Below are 7,117 nucleotides of genomic sequence, written 5' to 3' on the forward strand. Positions count from 1 at the left end.
TTTGCTACGGCAGATGCCATCGCTTGCAATGAACTAATTTTTTTTTAATGAAATTTTCCCTCCACCCCAAGTGAAATTAATTGCGACGGCGTCATTGCCGTCGCCACCTCAAGTATTGTCCATATGAAGCTTTAGCGACAACCAATTGACCACCCAATTTTTTCTGCCATTTTACACACAATCAAAAGATATAGTAAAACAATATAAAGCACCAAAATAATCCTTTCATTCATAGCTATCTCACAACTGATAAGTGCCAAGTTATATTTCATTACCAAGTATAAATTGAAATTAACCAAACAAACCAGTCTTTCATAATTATACGAATCTACTAAGAATCTACCATACTAGATAACTGAAACTCTGGAAGAAACATTCCCAAACTTAATATTGTTCAAAAGCAGACTTGACCACAATACTATTTATCATTAACTAGAGGGCTTGGTGAGTACTGGAGCGTGCTCAAATTCTTGATCACTAGTTGAATCTGGATGAACTCCTCCTATGGACTCCCTTCTAATTTCATGGCCACTGGATGCATCTTGAACCTATCACATAATGATACAGTATGTATATTAGATTAACATCTAATTAATCCAATGTGCACAGGTATATGCAAATTCATAAAACACATGCACAATAAGGGAGCCTCATTACTTTGGAGAAGACATTGAGTAATAAAAATAATAATAAGAATTATAGAATTTCTGTCATAGATTTTATATCAACAGAGAAAGATCAAGGGCATAACTTTCCACTACATTTACAACCAAATATTGTCATTGACAACAATATAACGAAAAGAGGAGCCTTACCTGGAATCAAAACATAGTAGATAGAGCTTATGGTAAGAGGAAGACAAATGCCACAGATCGAACACAGAGATTATAATACAAAGAACCTGTAACCAAAAACAATAAAAAATAATTTAGACAAAGTCATATGTATGGAAAAACCAATTACCAAATTGGTTAAGTCTCTTCATCAAAATCAAAAACACCAAGATGTGATGAAGAGTCATAACTAAGGTTTTTCTTTTAACATGGCGGAATAATGTCCAGACAAGAAAAAAGATATGTTTTCGAACTTGGAATATACATAAGTAGACAATCTTTAGATTGAGCACTTAATTAACTAGCTAGTTTGACAATCGGACAGGTAAGATGTCTAACGTGAGAGATTACATAAGTACAATTGAGAAATATAAAAGGCATCGTACATACAGCAGTTGTACTATAAGCCAGATAACCACAGTTCAAATATAGTGACGTGAACTGACCTAAATGACAAAGAAGACGAAAGCTCAACTGGGGCATATATTCTACCTTGATCAGGAGGCATTAGAGACCAAAAAGCTGGAGACCAGTAACAATAATACATCAGTTGCATGAAAAAGAAATCCAAGAAAAGGCAAAACTTTTAAAGAGGTTATCTCAGTCATCCTTATTCTTAAGGCAAGGTTTATTGGCAGTAAATGATGGCCTACATCATCTTTTTCCTAGCAGTAGAGTAAGCTACCTAGATATCAGTCTTAAAAGACAGAGAAAAAAAAATACATACAGTTTTCTTCAGAAACTTCTTTCCAGAAATAATTTTTGCCTTGCAAATGTAGAAGCAACTACAAAGCTATAGGTACAACAATAATTAAGCCATGCCTATTAATCTAAAAGGAATTTGAGAAAATTTACCCAAACAAATTACCAGACCATCCTGCATAATGAAATTAGCATAATTCAAATTACATTCAATTATCTATCATTTGGTTCTAATGCTCTGAGCACAATATGTCCCAAAAAAGTTAATGGCAAAGAGGCCCATGTGATTGGTTTCTGGTAGCTCAGTTCCTATAAAAATATCATGGCTCACCTCTTCCATATGCTGAGACACATCATGAACCGCATCTGCATGACACAATCACATAGTCAGATGAATAGAGGACTCTAAAGCAAGATAAAGTGCAGGGGAAACCAGAAATATACCTAAGATAACTTTAATTTCGAAGAATATGAAGACAATTCTCTAATCTTAAAAAGTTGGCTACGATTCTTAAATCTTCTAAGAGAAAACCTCCCTTTTCCTTGAATAGTTCTGTCTCATATCCAATTAAAACTCAGAAGCAAACAATAAAACAAAATTGTAGCTTCCAGTAATCAAGTTCAATACTGAGCGTGTATATTAGCCTAACTAAGCTACAAGTTCAATAAAAAAAAATTTAACGAAGAGATGGCTAACCTGTTTCAGAAAAACCTGCAACAGCGGGTGGGAATCTGGATTTATGTTAACCTCAAACAGCGGTATAAAGATATTGTCAAGAATGTTCTGAAATGATGTGACTATCCCCATTTCCTGGTATATATTGTACAGCCGTGGCAGCTGAAAGAAGACAAAAATTGCATAATAAGAATTCAAGTTTTTACAGAATCCTAAACCCTAAATCTAACATTGTTACTAGAACCCCCAAATTCATATGACCTATTTCTGAAAGGTAATCTTGCATTTACCTGTATCAACCATACAACATTCTCACTGTACAATTCATTGTTCACTATCCAACTAGCCATTTGGTCCCACTCACTTTGCTTCCTGCCATATTTTGATATTCTGTGCTCAGCCATCTGCAGTATACAAACAGAGCATCAGGCAAGGAGCCAATCTGGACATGCAGAGAAATAAGAAAGACAAACAAACAAGAAGGAATGGAGAGGAGTGGTCATTTGTTCCATATCAATGAACATTCAGAGAGGCAAGGAAGGATAATTCAGAAACCTAAACTTGATCCAGATATCTAAATTATTATAAACACTAGTATTTACATCCAACAGATTGGGAAATTAAAGTATGTATGAATTAATTAATAGTTGGAGCGTTAATCCACACTAGCAGTCTATCATTCTTCATAATTGATGATTAAAAAAAAGGGAAATAAAACCACTAAAACCTATACAAAAGTAGCAGAGCATGAAAGCACCTGATATTTACTGGCAGAAAGATCAGAAAACACTTGCTTTGTCAGCTCAGCAAGGAAACGACCTATTCAACAAAAGATAATCATGAAAATTAATGCCTCTAAGACTTGACAGAAATAACATCTCAAAAGCCATGGCTTGAGAATCCAATACTTAACTATGAAAAGAGCAAGTAAGCCAATAAACAATTATACCTTAGATAAGATTATCCTGCTTAAGGAAAATCTCCCTGAGCCTTTTTTGAAAACAGAAAGCATAGGCAGTAGAAACTGTGCCCAGAAGCTAAAGCAAAAAGCAATTGCAAAAATGCAACATAGTTACTTGAATGAACATAGTTATATAATGCATTTTGTAGAAAAACAGCACACAGTGAAAGCAAACTATACCACTAACTGAGCTAACAAAAATTGAAAGTTCATACCTGAATAAGAATGAAAGATGCAGACAACGTTAAACAGTAGACCGAGGAACAGTGGCAGCCAAATGATATGTAGACTCTTTTGCATAAAATCTGTAAAAAGAAAACATAACTGTAACATCATTATATAACTACTGAAAGCAATGCCAATACAATATTTCTGTAAACCAAAGCAAAAACTAAAGACAAAAAAATAACAAAAATAAGGAAGAAGAATTTTTGTTACAACAGCAAATTCTTATTTCAAATTGATGCAAGTATGTGAGCAACCACGCTGATACAGTTAGGTTTGGTATACATAATAGATATGAATGATAATGACATAGAAATTGTCATGCATTGCATTGCTGTATTACAACTAACACTTCATTTATCTTGCAAATATGTGAGACATTGATTAGAGCTGAGATGGGATAAAACTACATTTCATTTGCCATTAGTTAACTCCGAAAAAAAAAAAAAGAGAAAAAAGAAAATAAAACAGACTAAAGAAAAGGGAAGGCATCCATGTCCAACAGGAAACAAATAGAATACGCACCATGTGCAAGGAAATGCAAAGACTAATTGATGCATTACAAATAAAAATTACTTAAAACCTACCAGTATGATTTTGTCTTGATCAACACAAAAATTGATTGAACTTTAAGAGTTACTAAAATTGATAAAACCATTGCAATCAAATGCCAATATGTTTTAACGATTCCAATCAAAAAAGACAAAAAAAAAAACAGAACAGCAAAATACAGGATTTCCAAAGCTGCAATCCTTACTCTTCAAACCAAACTCAAATCTATCATGCGAAACAGGTAAGAATAGAGGATGGTTCACTTGAGAAAATAATTAAATCATATACGTACAAATACCCTTATGCATATACTACATGATCTGGTTGCTAGAAGGAAAAACAAACCCAAGATAGTGCTGCCACCTGCACATGGTCAAGGGTATATGTACATGATCCTGTTGGCTTTTATATATTCTCTCTTCTGCTTCTAACTTTTCTCTAATATTGAAATGCAGAATAGTTTGTTCACCCAAGAAAACCAACAGCAAAAAAACCACACTACCGTCACTCTCTGTTAAGCCCAAGATAGTGCAACTGGAGAATGAGACAGTTATATAGTAAGTGAATAGTTAATTCACTGACATGAATTCTTCAAAGCTTGTATCACAACCGATAAATCATAACTGAATTGAAAATTTACAGAGAAAAAAAAAATACCCTATTCAAATCCAGCACACAAAAGAAATGAGAAATAGCTAAATCTTCCAACTATTTATGCAGATTGTGAATGCTCTATCAATAACGCTGCAATTTGGCTGACAAAAATACCCAAAAAGAAAATGAAAGTTAGTCAGAACCACATTTAAAAACCAAACTTTTTGGACCCCCTGGCCTTTTTCTTCAAACATATCATATCTAACTGTTTTCTTTTTAAAAAAGATCTCAGATTTATACAATGGCTAATTCAAACAACAATAAAGCTAATCAGTCAAGTTAAAAAGCAAAAGCTATTTTGACTATGACAGTATGAACACTGCAGAGTACTCACCTGGGTCAAAAGAATAAGAACAGAGTGAAGCTATCCATGGAGGTCCAACAAATGAAAGGATGATTGAAGATCGAGTCGTGAGCTCGCTGGGATAATGAGAGAAGAAAATCAAAGAAAGATAGCAAATTAGAAGGACAGACTTGGTCTTCCCATACCATCATTCGTTTAAAGATGCAGGGGTCAGTCTTAGAATCAAAATATTTATTTTTATTCTATTTGGACCTGGGATGATAATCTCATTCAATCATCACCATATTTTTCATATGATTTCCATTTCAAGAACATGCTGGATGTTGTATTTATTTTGAAAAAAAAAACCAAGAAAGAGATCAAATCTGTACAAACTGATCCCAAAGTCCTAAACCCAAAACAGTTTGAAACATCTAAACATAAAATCTATCAAATCTATCAGTATCTACAGCATTTGAAACAACCATACTCTTTGTTTTAATACAATTAGAAACAGAAACAGAAATTAATCACAAATTCAGAAATAAATAATCACAAATTCAGAGATAGAAATTGAAAAAAGAAAGAACTCACAAAATTATCAAATTAAAGTTTCAAAATTGTACGAAAGACCAAAGAACAAATCAAACCCAAAACCCAATTCCAGCCAAAAAAAAAAAAACAACCTCTAAAATCTAACCAAAATGAAAGCTTCAAACTTTGGAAGCTTATCGATTTCAATCCCTTTTTCAACCTTCCTCTGCAAAAACATACAAATAAAAAAACAGATCAATTGACAAACAAAAGCAAATTTCTTTCTGAACATTGTTACCTCAGATCTGTTTTGAAATAACGAATCTTTGGATTTGAAATTCGCACACAAAACAACCCACTTTCTGAACAATCGATATCTATCATTGAAAACCACAAATCCGATTCTCAGAAATACCTTGTCGCCGAGATCTCCTCTTTTCCTCTATTAGTCTATTCTTTTCTCTTATATCTCATCTTTTCCTCTATTATGACAGGATGAAGAGCAGCTAGCTATGTCTATTTTGAGCTACAAATCCTAGCAAATTGTAAACAAAATGCCATATATTAGAGGTAGAAGCATGAAGATGATACCTTGAAGAGATAGGTGAACTCGGGAACGTTGCAGCCGATTGGGGCTGCAGGTGGGTGAGGTGAAATGTATTAGATTAGGCTTTTGACATTGAGAGGAACGACTGGTTGGTAGATCTCCTGATAAACTCGATGGAGTTGACCTAAATCGGTTCATTTAGTCGTCGGTTGTATTCTGCAGAATTTGGTAGATCGAGAGAGGAAAATAGCTCAAGGAGGTGATGGAAAGAGGAGGAGACGAGGAGGATATCTGGGTAATCATCGGGGTATCAGATCGAGATGGAGTTATGGGCTCAAAGAACTGAAAGACGAAAGAGGGTGGAGCAGAGTTAATTAGGATAACGCGACGGCAAGTTTTTTGCAGTCGCCAATTGTTTTACCTTGCGACGGCAAATTCTTGCCGAAGTAAATCGTAGGGGTTGGCGACCACAAGTGGCGACGGAAATTAATACCGTTGCATAACTTTTACACAATTGCGACGGTCAAGTTTTGCCGTCGCAAAAGAGTAGGCTTTGGCGACGGCAATTGCACGCCGACGCAAATTGGTGAAGCCAATTGAATTCTTTTTTGTAGTGCTAGCAGGATGCGCTTTGTCCATGTTAAATCGCCTGAGCATCTTTTGGACATACGCAGATTGGTGGATTAGTATTCCACAAACTCGGTGTTCTAGTTTAAGGCCTAGAAAAAATTGAGTTTTCCCAAGATCCTTCATCTCAAATTCGGATTTCAAGTAGCTCGCGGTTTCTCTTATTTCATCAAGAGTACCTATTATGTTCATATCTTCGACATATACAGCTACAATTGCAAATCCAGAACTTGTTTTCTTTATGAATATGCAGGGGCATAATTCATCGTTCTTATATCCCTTCCCAATCAAGTAGTCACTTAGATGGGTATACTACATCCGCCCGGATTGTTTCAATCCGTAAAGTGAGCGTTTTAACCTAATTGCAAACGCACTCCGTGGTTTACAGTCACTTGATTTAGGTAATGTAAGGTCATCAGACACTTTCATATATATATATATATATATATATATATATATATATATATATATATATATATATATATATATATATCTCTCTCTCTCTCTCTCTCTCTCTCTCTGA

At 34.6% G+C, this 7,117-nt stretch overlaps 1 long non-coding RNA gene across 10 annotated transcripts; it reads right to left on the minus strand.

Moving 5' to 3' along the window:
• Nucleotides 1–204: 204 nt before the first annotated feature.
• LOC133733782 (uncharacterized) lies at nt 205–6,552 on the minus strand. Of its 10 annotated transcripts, XR_009857895.1 has the most exons (14): nt 6,012–6,552; nt 5,573–5,646; nt 4,938–5,023; nt 4,607–4,704; nt 4,313–4,483; nt 3,388–3,477; nt 3,161–3,248; nt 2,969–3,030; nt 2,502–2,615; nt 2,233–2,373; nt 1,867–1,901; nt 1,280–1,355; nt 816–901; nt 205–548 (listed from the first exon to the last, which is right to left on the minus strand). It is a non-coding gene; the product is annotated as an uncharacterized LOC133733782 (long non-coding RNA). The 10 variants fall into 10 exon arrangements; XR_009857898.1 differs by lacking the exon at nt 4,313–4,483 and having other exon boundaries at nt 5,587–5,646; nt 6,012–6,549; XR_009857894.1 differs by lacking the exon at nt 4,313–4,483 and having other exon boundaries at nt 6,012–6,549.
• Between the last annotated feature and the right edge of the window lie 565 nt (nt 6,553–7,117).

Source organism: Rosa rugosa, chromosome 2 (genome assembly GCF_958449725.1).
Source record: "Rosa rugosa chromosome 2, drRosRugo1.1, whole genome shotgun sequence".
Lineage (NCBI taxonomy): Eukaryota > Viridiplantae > Streptophyta > Magnoliopsida > Rosales > Rosaceae > Rosa > Rosa rugosa.